Source organism: Taudactylus pleione, unplaced genomic scaffold, assembly GCF_031769625.1.
Source record: "Taudactylus pleione unplaced genomic scaffold, aTauple2 ptg000015l, whole genome shotgun sequence".
NCBI lineage: Eukaryota > Metazoa > Chordata > Amphibia > Anura > Myobatrachidae > Taudactylus > Taudactylus pleione.
In genome coordinates, this window is record NW_028284417.1 from 38,939,615 (window position 1) to 38,956,875 (window position 17,261).

Below are 17,261 nucleotides of genomic sequence, written 5' to 3' on the forward strand. Positions count from 1 at the left end.
AAGAAGCTGGTGTTAAGTGTGCACATGCGCCGTTCCCAATGCCTGCCAGATTCATTGAGCAGGTGCTGGGACCCAAGACAGCAGCAGCGGCAGCCCCCCTCATGTAAGAGGGCAGGAGCCTCTGCTGCTTATATACGTAAGTTTGTCTTAGTTGACATTTAACTGGACTTTGCATCTACTAGAAACAATTGGGTAACTTTACTAAATAATATATATAACCCCTGGTTAGTTTATACAGTACATTATATTTAGCAAGTTTTATGACTGACTGTATAGTAGAGATGTGAACAGATCCCTGTGTTTTGATTTTGGTTATAAATCATCGCTGTGCTTTGGTTTTGGCAAAACCACCCTCAAATGTTTTCAATTTCTTGAAAAATTGATGAAAGCAGCTAAAATAATGTGAGTTGGACTTGTTTTTGTTCCTACAGTATTAACATCAATGGCATTAATTTCCAGTCAATTTTTACCACCTCACAGTTCACTATAATGTTTTCACCAAAATTTGGGAATGACTGCAGAGAGTTGGCAGGCTAGGCTAAGCAACAGAGCAGTGGCACAAACACAAGGCTTAAAAGAATATAGCACATCTACTGTATGAAACAGTGGCAGAGCAATGGAGAATGACAGTTTAATAAACTATATGACCCTATAGAATATTTTCATTAATTAAGAACTAATAACCTAAATGTAAAAACCTAGTACAGGTTGAGTCTCCCATATCCAAAATGCATGGGACCAGGGGTATTTTGGATAATGGAATATTCCGTATTTTGGAATATTTGCATATCATAATGAAATATCTTGGGAATGGAACCCAAATATACGCACACAATGCTTTTATGTGTTATATACACCTTATACACACAGCTTGCAGGTAATTTTATACAATATTTTTGATAATTTTGTGGCTCAAGCAAAGTTTGTGTACAGAAATGAAATTCATTTATGTTTCATATACACCTTATACACACAGCCTGAAGGTAATTTTATACAATATTTGTTATAATTTGTGCCTTAGACAAAGGGCCTGATTCAGACCCACTCGCGAGCGGCTGTCCGCTCGCAAGTGGGTCGATGGTCTGCACTGAGCATGCGCACGACGGAGGGAGCTCCGTCGTGCGCATGCGCCAGACGCGACGAGCGAAGGACTTTCGTTCGCTCGGTGTGTCTGATCAAAGGGGGCGTGCTGTCAATGTTGATTGACAGCACACCCCTTTGGTGGGCATGCCGGGGGCGTGCCTCCCTGATGGGGGCGTTCCCAAGGGAACGCCTACCGTCAGAAGCCGGCCCACTGACATCACTAGTGATGTCAGTAGGAGTGATTTTGGCTCTGATAGAGCCAAAATCACTCCGGGCCTTGCGGTTGAAAACCTCAACCGCAGGCTCCGGCTCGCAGTTTCGATGGTCGCGATGGTCACGACCATCGCGGCCATCAAACTGCACGCTCGTATAGGCTGTGGGTGGTGACCCACAGCTATACAAGCGTCCAGGAGGATGCTCCATAATTATGGAGGGTGGCCCTCATTCAGAGCGTGCGCTCTGCTCAGAGCGTATGGCTCTGAATGAGGGCCAAAGTTTGTTAACATTGATCCATCAAAAATCAAAGGTTTCATTATCTCAGTCATGCCAAAATAATTCCGTATTTCAGAAGATTCTGTAATTTGGAATATTTGGATATGGGAGACTCAACCTGTAGTATAGAATTCAAAATATAATATGTTATCAAATCACAGGCCTCAGGTCAATAAATATTGATAATTATAGATATTTATAATTCATTAAAAAGTTAATAAAAGACTTATAAAACCAGCGAATCACAGGCCTGTTCAAATCATATCTTACAGATACAAGCTACAGAACATTAATGCCTATGACAAGTTGCTGTCCAGAATGAGATGTATGCTGCTGCCATGCCCTGAGTATAGATCTTCCAAGTTCCTCATTTAGGGGTAATATAAAAGAGAGTCTCATTACCATAGGGTGCCTATTTGTATTTCCATAAGTATTGCTGAGTATTGCTGAGATAAGTCACTGACCTCTTTAGTTTCCATATTTGTTTACCTGTATTCATACTGTCACCATCACTGTTCACATTCATTGTACAGGAGCATAGTGGTGATAATTACATGGACACTTGTAACCTTGACTTCATACAGTCAGAATTTTGCTTTGTATTAATATGATTTTGATTCAGGCCCCAAACCCAGAAAACTACAGAAATAATAATTAAATTTTTTCCTCCCAGTTTTCAAAGGGACTGTGGGCCTGATTCAGAGACGGACGCTCTGAACGAGTGCTTGCTCTGAATCAGGGCATTTTTTCGACCTCCTGGATGCTCACATAGCTGTGGGTGACCACCCACAGCTATTGCGAGTGGCCAGGTTGATGGTCACGATGGTCAAGATCATCATGACCATCGGGCTTGCAACAAGACTCTTGTGGTATGGTCTCATGGCCGCAAGCCCCAGAGAGCTTCTGGCTCTAATATAGCCGGAAGCTCTCCCACTGACATTACTGGTGATGTCAGTGAGGCCGCCCCCAAATGGCAGGCATTCCTTCGGGAACGCCTCCATTTGGCCAGCCACCCCCCCTGCCAACCTACCAAATGGGGCGAGCTGTCAATCATCATCGACAGCTCGCCCCCTTTGGTGTGAGACCTGGAGTGATGGAGCACCCGTCACTAGCCGGGTGTCACGCATGCGCACGATATAGCTGGCTCCATCGTGCGCATGCCCAGTGGCCAAACATCGACCCAGTTGCGAGCACTCAGCGCTTGCAACTGGGTCTGAATCAGGCCCACTGTGAGATGCTAATTTATACTTTATAATTAAAGTAATCCACCTCCATTCAATTGATGCTTACTTTATCAGATTGAATATTGGTAGAGTTGTCAATATATGTGGTCAAATCTTTTAAGCTCAACCAGATGTCATATTGTTTCACTCTGGTGCACTGAGTTGACTCATTATCATCACAAGTGGGTCTCTTGCAAAAGTCAGTTTTCCTGACAGCAGCATTTGCAGGAGAAACTGAAGTAGGATACATTGTGTCAAGTGCAACTTGTGCTAAAAACTTGCTCTCAAGGAGCTCTAAGATCTGTGTCAGTTGGGAAGATAGAAAGTAAACATAGGATCAAGCATGGTTGCCAATATATAGTTATTAGGACTCTGTGTATTCAGCTTGTGCAGTTCTGGGGTTCACTAATAGGAGCTGCTGCCTGACTTATTCCCGGGACTATTGTGTATGTCACCTGTGAGGGTTTAATCTCATTACTGCATTCACCTGTGCATCCCCTGTTATTAATGGCCCATTGACACAGGTTGTTGTTGGTCATTGTTGTTTCTGTGTCTATTTCTGCCTGTGTTGAACTCTGTGTCTGGACTCCTTGTAACTGAATTTCTGTGTCACATATTTCAAGTCTGTACTAGTGCTTTCCTTAACTATTGAACAGCTCTGTTGCACATTCAGCATACCCACCCATTTCAATTGCCAAGTGTTTTGTGAAGACATGTATTTTATTAGTGACTGTAAACTCCCAATGGGTATACTGTGTTATGTTCCTGGGTAGTTTCCTGTCTGATGTGCCTGTTTCTGCTGGTGCTCTCTGTCTGAGCTCTGGAACACATTTGTCTGTGGCGATGCTGAGTCACGTCAGTACTATATATAGTTTCTGAATTTCTCTCCAGGCTTTAAGCAACAGATATCTCTGAATTTCTGTTACCATATAGTTTTCAAGTACTGTTGCAGGTACAATTTAGTGTGTTGGGGGACATCTGGGCGACACCCCCTTTCTGCTTTTTTGTTTAGTATGACCCATCCATTTCATGCACCTGAAGAGTGTTGCCAAATTGATTTGAGCAGCTTCCACTTTGTTATGTTTGCTGTTTTGAGAGGCATAGATGGAGCCAGTGTTTGGCGGGCATGCTGGTTCCTATAGTGCTAATTGGATGTCCCAGGGGTAACTCTCAGGTAAGCTGGCTCTCAATGTGGATGTATTTCTGTATGTGACTTTACCATGAGGCTTTACAATAGACAATTATATGGCCCAGAGTGGCTATTGTTATCATACAGTGTAGAGACCACCAGTATCAGAGTAGCTGTGAAGTTGGCCTGGTGGCTTCCCAGGTATTTACAAATGCATGCAACAAATATCTCAACATTTCTATTACTATATACAGATGTAGCCATGCTCATCATGCATGCCATAGACTTTAATGGGAGAATGCAGGCTGCTCCTAATCTTAGCCCAGCAGGAGCTCTGCTATTACGTGATGCGTGACGCTGTGTGCACACATCGTGGCAACGATGGTCATGGCTCCATCTGTTGTTTTCAAGAATTGTTGCAGATACAATTTAGTGTGCTGGTGGACATCAGGGGGACGCTCCCCTTTCTGTTTTTTGTTTAGTATAATGGCTTGTTGCTGTTCCTTCAGTTTCTGAAGCATATACAGTAAATGTTATAATTCCTCCTGGTTACTATCTCTTGCTTCAGTTGGTGGCATGGCAAATTGAACCATTCTTGCAGCTGCTGCCATCTTCTAAATGCGGTTGTTGATTGCCAAATTTCCACAGAAATTTTATGAGCCACAGCCAGCATGTTCTGCCTTGACCTGTAAGTTTTTAACAAATTCTGAACCACCAAGTTTATTGTGTGTGCAAAACATGGTACGTGTTGAAATTCACCCAGTTGTAATGCTCATACAATGTTACTTGCACTATTGCAAATGACAAATACTGAGGAGAGTCTTAGCAGGGTAAGTCATATTGTTATTACATCCCTGAGTTTTTCTAACAGATTGACACCGGTATGCTTCTTAGTGAAGCCAGTGGTACAAAGATTTGCCTGCTTGTGAATGAGCTGGCATTATATGTTAGATACTGCTGCTGCTGAAGACAATACACCTACCCAGTGGGCTGAGTGTAAAGTCAATACAATAGCAATGGTGAAGAATTACTGTTCTTGTAAAATAGATTCAAAATAGAATTTGGATGCATGGACACATGACATCAACTTATTGTCTAAAACCAGATGTAATGGCAGATATTGGACACAGATCTTACATTATATTTAGCAAGTTTTATAACTGACTGTATAGTAGAGATGTGCATAGATCCCTGTGTTTTGATTTTGGTTATAAATCATCACTCTGTTTTGGTTTTGGCAAAACCACTAACATAGCCGACATGGCTTCAGTGATCTCCTTGTGCAACAGGATTGTGGCTGTCATAATTTTTGTTTGAAACTACTAGGATTCTTGGTCCTTTTATGTCATGAAGATTCACCCCCAGCAGCCCTACTGTGCAAGGAATTTTCTTGGAAATCCAGGCTAAGGTAGGAGTCAGTTTGCTTTTGCATTGACTTCCTCCAATCATTAATGAAGAGTTTGATGATGATGATGTTGGTATTGGAGATTGCATGTGCTGATATCTTTCCATGCTGCTGGTACCTGATGCTGGACTGCTTGTTGTGATTTTATAGGACATTTCAGGCAAATATTGGCAAATAATTTGAATTAACTTGCTGCAAATGATGTAACATGGATGAAGTGCCTAGATGGTTAACATCCCTACCTCTACTTACTGTGGTACTATAAACAGCACGAAAGAGGTGGATTTTTTGGCCGTTTGCCCAGGCATGACAATGCACTTGTTATACAAGAACTACTGCCACTTGTGGCTGACTTACTTTTGACATAAACAATATCATCCTCCTGAATTTTATCAACTTGTTCTTCTCCAACACATTCATCATCAACATATTCATTAGTGTTGGAAACAATAACTCCATCATCCCATTGCACTGCCAAAGTAGCATCCTTTATTTCTATGTCTAAACCATCCTAATCATTACTTTTATTACTACTCACATTTGCTCAATTTGATGTGCGACATTTTTACATTTGTGTGAACCAGAATCTGAATATGTGTACAAAGTGCTACGATTCAGCAAACGTGTTCCGTTGTGCTTCATCTGCAACTTTGCACATGTTTAAAACTAACATTCTCTATAATTTCTATATACTGTTGTTCTTTATAATTCCAGTAGATACTCAAGTTGCAATTACTATAGTTGTTATTATTGACATTACTAATAATAACATCATTAATAGTAATTATGAAATAATCTTTATTTATAAGGGACCTTACATAGTACTTATACAGCAACAGACAAGATACATAATAATTACAGTTATAACAACAACAATGCTGGCTGAAATTTGTACGTTATTTTTTTGTATTTAGCAGAAGGTTTAGAGTTATTGTAAGCATGGGGAGAAGATCATGGCAAAGTAGGAAAAGAAGGGTATATGTAGGAAGAAGGCCTTGCTCATGAGAGCTTACAAGCTATTGGGGATATATTGCTTTTTCTCTAAAAAATTCCAGATTGCTTAAGGTTCTGTGGCCAGGTACAATCTTGGTGCAGGATTTCTTTCTGTTACAGGTACAGTATGTGTCACCCTGGTCTATAAAGTAGCTATAATGAGGCAGTAAGGTGAAACCAGTTCAAGGCACAAGTGTTAAATACCAGTGATACAATAGAAGAACTATCCACTAGAGGAGGTGGTCCACAACCAGCTAGTGTAGACTAGTTAGTGTTGATGATGGTTATCATCATCACTGGTGCAGTGATGATGATAACTATCATCAACACTAACTAGTCTGGACTGGCTGGTTGCAGTTGCTACCCCAGCACTTTCACAAGATACAGTATACCTCCTGACAGATGTATTTGTGTCTGCATACAGGTTTTCCTTAGTCTCAGTTAGGTGAACATGCTCTTACTGCAATATGCAACACTTGACCTCCTTTTTCCACCCCTTGTGTGCTTCTCCAAGCATAAAGAGCTGTAAATATAAGATGCAACAAAATCAGAATATATATGCATGTTTTTTGATGGCTTGTGCTATATAGGATGCCTAAGTTACACAAGAAAAACAGATATTTGCCAAACTCTACTTGAGCCTCCATGCGCGCAGCTTCATCCAGTTAGGATTATTCATTAGAGGCTTTGAAAAAGAAAAAGAGCTCAACCCACAGACATTTATGTAATTTCCAAGCTAAAATGTTTGCTCATGAGGAAACGGTGTGTATGCTGCAAAACATTCAGGAGGAAATGTATCAAAGCTTAGAAAGAGATGAAGTGGAGATAAAGTACTGGTATTTTATCTCTATCCACTTTATCTCTCTCCATGCTTTGATACATCTCCCCCTCAGTGTGTTTAGTCTTACTTATACTTGTAAATACATTTGACCACAGATATGTGTTTTTTAGGCCATCTGCTTGCACTGTTGAAAAGTACCCATATCATGTGGCCTCTGATTAAGGGACCTGATTGTAAACAGCACTAATAGGCAGTCCCGTACCTCAAAAAAGTGTGCGTATCAGTCACAAGTGACATCTGAAACTGGCCTTCGGGTACAAGCTATGTAAATTCCTCTCCATTTTTGTTTTATAGTGTCAGATACAAATGACATTGCGGAGGTTATTTGCTTTTATTGGAATAGTAATTGTATAGTTTCTCAATTCCTCTAAAGAAAGACAGTGCACACATTATTAATGTGGTCTTGGTGGCATTTATTAAAACTAATTGAAATTATTTTCAACTTGTGAATATTTGATTACTGTATTAATATATAGAATCAAGGTTTTATTTTTATTTAATATGCGTACTTTGTTCACCCTGCTAATCAATAATGTTCTTAGAAATACTACTGTACCATTCAGCATAGTACCCATAAACTTGCCAAGTGCTGATCTTATTTAAAAGGCTATTAAAATTGTGTGTGCTCCAGTTCATCATATGGTCATTTGAAAGATCACAGATCATGGATAAAAGCCAAGTGGCCAGCACAAAGACAATGCTGATTCCTATCTTGTCAAATATCATTGTCTTTATTAAACTGTGGATAGAAGGTGTGCTGAGCAAGCACTGTGGTTTATGACTGATTCTTTGTCTTTTAAAGCAGTATAAATCCTACACATCTTGTGGAAATAATTACAGATAAGTAAAAGGCTTTTAGAGAACATTGATTGAGAAAAACATAAACTTGATTCATGACTCCATGTATTTTTCTACTTTCTAATCACCTATAACATCTGAAAAGAACAAGGGCAACAATAAAATGACACCTTCAGTAAAAGGCTACAGAAAATAATGTAACTGCAAATGTTTAAATAAATAAAAAATTCTGCTTGGTTTAAGTTTTTTAAGCAATCTGTCTGAAAAGAAACTGTGAGATGCACTAAAAATATGACTGTGCAGTAAATACGGAAGGGATTAAGATAACAACAAGGTACGTACAGTATTATCAACAGTAGGTGTGCTCGTAGTTTAAGTAATAATAGGGTTTATTTCTCACGTTACTTGCACTATGGTTATATATCTATGTTTAACCACCTACTGTATATAATCGGCTTAAAAAATGGACAAGGACACATTGTGTGTCGATGACTAGAAATGAAAACAGCACCAGTACACAGTTACCCTTTACTTTATAGTGTAAGATATTTTCTAATAGTACATGTAATAATATCCAATATACTCCTACTTGTATTTGATTCCTCTAAATAATTGACTTAGTAAAATATCAGGAAAACGTTCTTTAAATGTCATTCATATTTTTTTGTAAAAATTCTGCATCACTTTGATACTGCACATGTGTTCCTCTTCTTTAAGCACTAGCACTTAAGGCAGAGGTTCCCAAACTCAGCCTTTACAGTCCAGGTTTTATGTATATCCATGTTTGAGCACAGTTTGGGAAACTCTGCCTTAAAGCTTTCCTTATTTTGTGTATCTTAAAGGAATAATTCCACACAAAACAAAAATATATAATATTGAGTGGTGTTAATTGAGTTATACATAAATAAAAGAACAATAGCTACCTGAAAAAAATTGTTACATATCAAATAATTCAATAAGTAAATAAATAAATAAAGGTATTCTTTCTTACTTGGTATGTCCTGTTTGCTGGATCTGTTTTTGGTACCTAAACCCTGAAACTGTCCTATGTTGCACTAATCTGTACACTAAGAATGTGTGGATGCCCCTTCATTGTGAACTTTCCTTTCTTGCAACCTCTCGACCTTGTGAGCAGTTATAGTATAGAACAAGTAGTGTGGGTATGCACCAACTTGACATACCCAGCAATATAGCCCTTTTTTAATTGAACCTCTTTAAAATGATATAGAGATCCACTTAACTTCACCCTCCTCACTTATTCCATTTCATTAATCACATCCACATTTTCCTGAATACCCATTTATTTTACCCTTGCATTCATTAAATCTCCATTATTTTTACATTCCATGCACCCTATTACATATACTACAAGATTAATCTGATGGTTACACTATTGCACATTCTCTTTGTGTTTGAGCACTGGGTGTCATATTTGTATATAAGATAAGACAGTTTCATGATTGTTTCTGTCCTTTAGAAAATTCTATAATAAGCATTGAAACGTTGACTTACCAAGCTGTGCCTGCTGTTTACTTGCGTGGAGTGCAGCACCTTATGGAATTTATGCATTGTAACTAGTGGGGGCAATTAGCTAAGTATTCTAATTGAAAGGAGTGCTGTATCTTTGTGCAATATATATATATATATATATATATATATATACTGTATATATATATATATATATATATATATATATATATGGCAGGCTAACCCCGGCACTCACCAGTCCTTTAGGTAATAAACTTGCTCCGGTGCCCTCCAATAGGGTGGTAATTCCCCATAAATAATTCAATGTGTCCAAAAAGCGGCACTCAGAGACTTGAAAGTAGCAAAAAAAGGACCCCCTCCAGGGTAACTTTATTCAGTCATGGTCGATGTTTCGGGGAACTTGGCCCCTTTCTCAAGACAACAATAAAGTGAACACGACAAACACCAAGTATAAATATGCAAAACACTCACCAATACCTCTAATCAGGTGTGCAGAGCTCCATCCACCGCCAGAGACTCGCGTCACAACCCGGAAATGCAAAATAGCAAAAACCGGACATGACGTCGCGCCTCCCGGCGTCTGGAGCTATGACAACCAAAACACCATAGTAACATGACTAAACAACAAAGCGTGGAGCTCGCCGATCATACGGCAAGAAACATCATGTGCACATACAAATGTAACAGATGGCATACATATACCCAACTTATATGTGACCGTAATTTTAAGACTGTGAGCGGCCAACGTTGTGACCAATCACAGAACATATGATAAAAACTGTGCATTTTAAGATAATACATTTAAGCTAATCAGCACCAGTGTTTATAAAAAACATAAATATAAATACAAAAATAAATACATAGAGATATCAAACAATATGTCAATATTACAGGAACAACACATAAAACATTAAGTATATATTAAATGGTGAAAAAAATAAAAATAAATGTGAAATGATTTATACGTGCATAGCACTAACCACTGGCTCTAACCACATTACCAGTACTGACATCTAGTGGAAAACTATAACATTGTATTAAAACACAAAGCCACGAATATGGTTTTAGCCAATGGTTTTAGACATGGTTTTAGCCAATATTCGTGGCCTTGACTGCTATGTTGGTGTTAGACGTGCATCCGGTATCCGCCATTAGTGCAGTGGGATTTAGACAATTGATGGAGGTAGTGAGTCCCCGGTTCCAAATCCCGTCTAGATTCCACTTCACTAGGCAGGCGATACCGAGACTGTACAGAAACGTCAGAAAAAGTATCCTCAGTGTCCTGAAGAAAGCCGTTGTACCCAATGTCCACTTAACCACGGACATGTGGACAAGTGGAACAGGGCAGACTAAGGACTATATGACTGTGACAGCCCACTGGGTAGATGTATCACCTTACGCAGCAACAGCAGCAGCGTCACCAGTAGCAGCATCTCAGAAACGCCAGCTCGTTCGAAGGCCATGCTACGCTGTGTATCACCGGTTTCAGTAAGAGGCACACCGCCGACAACCTCTTAGAGAAACTGAGGGAAATCATCGCCCAGTGGCTTACCCCACTTAGACTCTCCTGGGGATTTGTGATATCTGACAATGCCACCAATATTGTGTGGGCATTACATCTGGGCAAATTCCAGCACATCCCATGTTTTGCTCACACAATAAACTTGGTGGTGCAGAATTTTCTAAAAAGCGACAGGGGCATGCAGGAGATGCTTTGGGTGGCCCGAAAAATTTCTGGCCACTTTCGCCATTCAGCGACTGTGTGCCGAAGACTGGAGCACCAGCAAACACTCTTGAACCTGCCCGCCATCACCTGAAGCAAGAGGTTGTGACGCGGTGGAACTCAACCCTCTATATGCTTCAGAGGATGGAGGAGCAGCAAAAGGCCATTCAAGCCTATACATCCACCTATGACATAGGCAAAGGAGCTGGTATGTACCTGACTCAAGCGCAGTGGAGAATGATTTCCGTGTTGTGCAAGGTTCTCCAGCCCTTTGAACTTGCCACACGTGAAGTCAGTTCAGACACTGCCAGCTTGAGTCAGGTCATTCCCCTCATCAGGCTTTTGCAGAAGCAGCTGGAGAAAGTGAAGGAGGAGCTAAGACGGAGTGATTCCGCTCGGCATGTGGGACTTGTGGATGAAGCCCTTCATTTGCTTTGCCAGGATTCCAGGGTGGTCAATCTGTTGAAATCAGACCACTACATTTTGGCCACCATGCTTGATCCTAGGTTTAAAGCCTATGTGGTGTCTCTCTTTCTGGCCGACACAAGCCTGCAGAGGTGCAAAGACCTGCTGGTGAACACACTGTCAGCTGAAGCAGAACGTGACACGTCAACAGCTCCTTCTTCATTTTCTCCCGCAACTGGGGCTGCCAGGAAAAAACTTAGGTATCCTAAGCAACCCGCTGGCGGTGATGCAGGGCAGGCAGGACCAAGTTTGGACATCTGGTCCGGACTGAAGGACCTGGCAACAATTTCTGACATGTCTACTGTCACTGCATATGATACTGTCACCATTGACAGAATGGTGGAGGATTACATCGGTGACAGCATCCAAGTAGGCATGTCAGACAGTCCATACCTGTACTGGCAGGAAAAAGAGGCAATTTGGAGGCCCCTGTACAAACTGGCTCTATTTTACCTGAGTTGCCCCCCCTCCAGTGTGTACTCCGAAAGAGTGTTTAGTGCAGCCGGGAACCTTGTCAGCGAAAGGCGTAGGAGGTTGCTTCCACAGAATGTGGAGAAGATGATGTTCATCAAAATGAATTATCAGCCCTTCCAGGGAGACCAGCCTCCAGAACGTACAGAGGGACCAGTGGTGGTGGATTCCAGTGGGGACGAGTTAATACTCTGTGAGGATGAGTATGTACACAACACTGAAGAGGGTGAGGAATCGGTGGATGAGGAGGATGAGGATGACATCTTGCCTCCGTGGAGCCAGTTTGTGCAGGGACAGATTAATTGCCAGCTTGTTTTGTGGGGGCCCAAATGAACCTATCATTTCAGCCACAGTTGTGTGGCAGACCCTGGCGCTGAAATGATTGGTTTGTTAAAGTGTGCATGTCCTGTTTATACAACATAAGGGTGGGTGGGAGGGCCCAAGGACAATTCCATCTTGCACCTCTTTTTTTTCTTTGCATTATGTACAGTTTGGGGCCTAGTTTTTCAAACTGCCATCCTGTCTGCCACTGCAGTATAATGCCTAGATGGGTCACGTGTTTGTGCCGCCCACTCGTGTCGCTTAGCATAGTCATCCAGCTACCTCGGTGCAACCTTTTGGACATAAAAACACTATTGTGAGGTGTGAGGTGTTCAGAATAGACTAGAAATGAGTGGAAATTAAGGTTATTGAGGTTAATAATAGCATAGGAGCAGAAAAACCTACAAATTCTGTGATTTTAGCTGTTTTTATGCTTTTTTTCCAAAAAATACAGATCCAAAACACAAAACCCAGAACCCAAAACACGGAAGGGTGGTTTTCGCAAAACCAATCCAGATCCAAAACACGAAGAAAGATCCAGATCCAAAACCAAAACACAAAACACGAAAAGTGGCCGGTGCACACGCCTAGTTTTTACTGATGCAAAATGTTATATCAGCACATTTGCATCCCGCATTTGGCTCACGGACACTAAGCGAACATTATCAGCTCACTATCACCTGGCCGACAAGTTCACCATCAGATGCACATCTCCCTTGAATCCCACTACACACATACACACACGCACACGCACACCAACCAGATCCATGTGGTGCAGCTGTGTTTTAAAGGTATCCAGCATCTTTGTTCCAGGGAATGAGTCATGTTCTTTATAGACAAACATGGCAAAGAACCCTCTTTGCCATATACCCTTCCCCTTAGCTTCAGCATGCTTAGTGAAGTGGACACTTTAACTGTAAAGGATGTTCCTTTTCCCATCTCCCCCTCACTTAGCTTCACCAACTTTGGAGACTCAGCTGCACTGTGCTGCACAGATTTCTGTGAGCAGGAAACAATATTTTTTTGGGGAACCCCAGTTTTGATTTTTCTGTCTTTCTCTTTCTGTTGAGGTGAGGGTCGAGTATAGATGGGTTTATGGAACCCTATCACTTGGCTTATGTGCACACCATTTGCCCTTTTGGGGAGTCACCTAACTCACAGTAAGGTGGAATTTTACCAAAATTAGCAAATGCATAAAAGGGAGAAATTAAGAGAAGGAGTTATGAGAGGAGAAAGGTGTGAGTTGGATGAGAAAGGTGAGAGTTGGAGGAGAAAGGTGAAAGAATCACAGCAAAAACTGGGGACTGAGAGAATGGGGGAAGCTGCCCTACATCCTCTTGTCTCTCCTAAGCATTCTCTTTCTCTCTATCAATATTGGCTCTCTCAAATACAATATAATCACCTTCTCTCTCTTGCCTAAAATGTTTATTTCTCTCTTTAAATATTCTCTCTATACTTAAATAGTTATTGCTGTAAGTTATAATAGAAATCAAGTAGATATACTTGTAATGTGTTCCTACCTTAAGGTGCACTGTTGGGATTAATATTTCTTGCTCCATGGATAGTAGGGATGTATTAATGATAAGATGATTTACTGTTCAATGCCAGTAACTTATACAAACAAAGTTCTACACTTGCTGGACAAGTCAAGGCTGAGCTGCATATAAGGTGCTGTAGCAACAACATTGTGGAATGGTGCAGAAAAATACCCTTTCTCCCTTTCAGGATAATTATAAAACACCTGGATTTTGTGTCAGTCTTTTTGAAAAAAAAAACCCCACAAATGCTACAATTAAGTTAAAATAATGAAAGTGTATTATAAGTAGGATAAAAAATTTTCAAGCCTAATTGAGATTCCATTATTTTTTTCCATGAAATATCAACATTATGAAAAAAGCTTGGCTTTTTTAAGGCTCTTAAGTGTCTTCAAGCCTGTGCCAGATCCAAATGGGCTGGCATAGTGAGTCATATGGACAGAAACCTCAATTACAAATCTGACATTATCAGTTTTGATCTGAGTAAAAAAATAGATTTCTGTGCTACTCTGTTTAAATGCCAGCAGGATCATGTTGCAGGGCTAGTTAGCCATAAAGGATTCACTGCCGCTGTTCCAACTACAATTTCAGGAGCTCCAAGAAACTTAATAGTATATATAGAACAAATGCTTACAGTAAAGATAGGAATTGTATTTGTGAAATAGACCATTAAGTTTATTTATTAAATATAATTTACAAAAACAACCTCCACAAATGTCTGCATAAATAAATTACATAAATATAATTGTACATCATCTGATGGTCAGTTACCAGTGCATTAAAGTTAGTCAAAATTTTGGTTTATAATGTTGTAAAAAAATTAAAGTTTTATCGAACGATATAATTTTATTTTAAAGTGACATTATTAATGATGCACAGCATTTAAGATAAATCACTATGCAAAAACCTTCTGAGGCAACTATTTATATGTTGTACCTGGAAACTGTGGTCTTCGTGTCCCAGTTCTTTGGTTAACAGTGATTCATGTTTACTGCATCAGAGTTATTTTTAATAATGTAATATAAATTAATCTCTGTAGACGTATGCATACCTAAGTAGTGTTTTTTTTATTTCAAGTTATACATTCTATTTGTATAACTCTCTTTTTTTCTTCACAACTTTCCTTTTACATCTATAAAGTGGGTAAATGTATGTAATTATGTTTTATGGATATATTCTAGAGGCAGGGCAGAACATTTGTATTAACTTAATCTAGATTTTTTTTATTTCAAATGTAACCCTATAATAACATTACAGTAGTTATTTTGTTTCTCTTTAACTCATATGAAGGGTTTCTTTTTCTGTATATACTATAAATTTGCAGGTTCTTTAGTTATTCAATAAAATAAAGGTTGAGTTACAGCCATTTTTCTTGGTTGTTACACAAGTAAAATTGTTTATACTGTATCACTCAGTGGGTGTCTTTACAAAGTAAAAGTTAATAAGTCCCATCACATGTTCTTTAATGTGTATTTGTAAATGCTTTTTTTATTAAAGGGTAGGTAAAGGATATACATGAGGTATATACAAGTATATTTACAGAGGAAAAGGTCCTAACAGAACTGACAAAACTGAAAGAGGACAAATCAATGGGGCCAGATGGGATACATCCATGGATACTAAAAGAGCTCAAATGGGTAACACAATTAACTGAATTATTCAACCAGTCTCTAGCTACAGGAGTAATTCCAGAGGACTGGAAAAGAGTAAATGTAATCCCACTGCACAAAAGTGGAAGCAAGGAAAATGCAAGTAACTACCACCAGTGAGCCTTACATCAGTAGTAGGGAAAGTAATGGAATCACTACTAAAAGAAAGACTTGTGGAACATCTCATATTGAACAATTTACAGGATTCCAAACACCATGGGTTTACTAGGGGGAGATCGTGCCAAACAAATTTTATTGGCTTTTTTGACTGGGTGACTAAGGTAACAGAGCAATGGGGGGCATAGATGTAGCTTCTCTAGTCTTTAGTAAGGCTTTTGACATGGTCCCAGATCCCAGACTGATAAATAAACTTTAAAACTTGGGGCTGGATTCAAAGATGGTTAAATGGATAAAAATTTGGTTGCAGAATAGGAAACAAAGAGTTGTAATAAATGGAGTGCAGTCTCAGGAAGGGATCATGACAAGTCATGTACCACAAGGTTCTGTACTTGGACCAGTGCTTTTTAATATATTTGCTGGTGACATTGCAAATGGTATTAAAGGGAAAGTATGCCTTTTTGCAGATGACACAAAAATATGCAACAGGGTAGACACACCTGGAGGGTAAGACAAATGATGGAGGATGTAGCTAGACTAGAGGAATGGTCAAGAACATGGCAACTACAGTTTAATGGTAAAAAATGCTAAATTATGCACTTGGGTCTCAAGAGCCCAAAAGCTAAATATAGTATTGAGAGTACTCTAATGGAAATGACAGAGGAGTAAAGGGATCTAGGAGTCTCTATTTCAGGTGATTTAAAGGCAGGTAAGCAAAGCAATGAAAAAGGAAAGTCAGATGTTTGGTTGCATAGGCAGAGGAATCAGTAGCAGGAAGAAATAAGTAATAATGCCACTTTATAGATAATTGGTACTGCCTCATCTAGAATACTGTGTTCAGTTCTGGGGGGCACATCTCCAGAAAGATATAAATACATTAGAGACTGTACAAAGAAGGGCAACTAAAATGGTGCATGGCCTACATCACAAAACTTCTCAGGAAAGACTAAGATATCTCAATATGTATAGTCTGGAACAGAGAAGGGAAAGGGGGGACATGATAGAAACTTTCAAATATATTATGGGTTTTAACAAAGCAGGAGGGAGACATTCTTCAAAAGAAGAAAATAGTACTAAAACACGAGGACATTCACTGAAACTGGAGGGAGGTAGATTCAAAGGAAATTTGAGGAAAAATTACTTCACAGAAAGGGTAGTAGATCAGTGGAATAGTCTCCCATCAGAGGTGGTAGAGGCTAAGACAGTAGAACAATTTAAACATGCTTGGGATAGTCATACAAATATCCTTACAAAGAACTGAGGATCACATAGGGTTGAGGGTACCAAAAGGTAAAAAAGGGCAGACTGGTTGGGCCAAGTGGTTTTTATCTGCCGTCAAATTCTATGTAATCTATGTAATCTATGTAGTGGGTTGTCAATTGTGCATGTTGTCTAGTTAATGGGGGATCTGCAGATATTTTGGAATTTGTAAGTAAATTATTTTAGGGATATTTGCAGCAACAGTTGCTTTTAGGGGAAAGAACCAGAGCTTCCTAAATACTGGCAATGACCCTGACCACCATGTTTA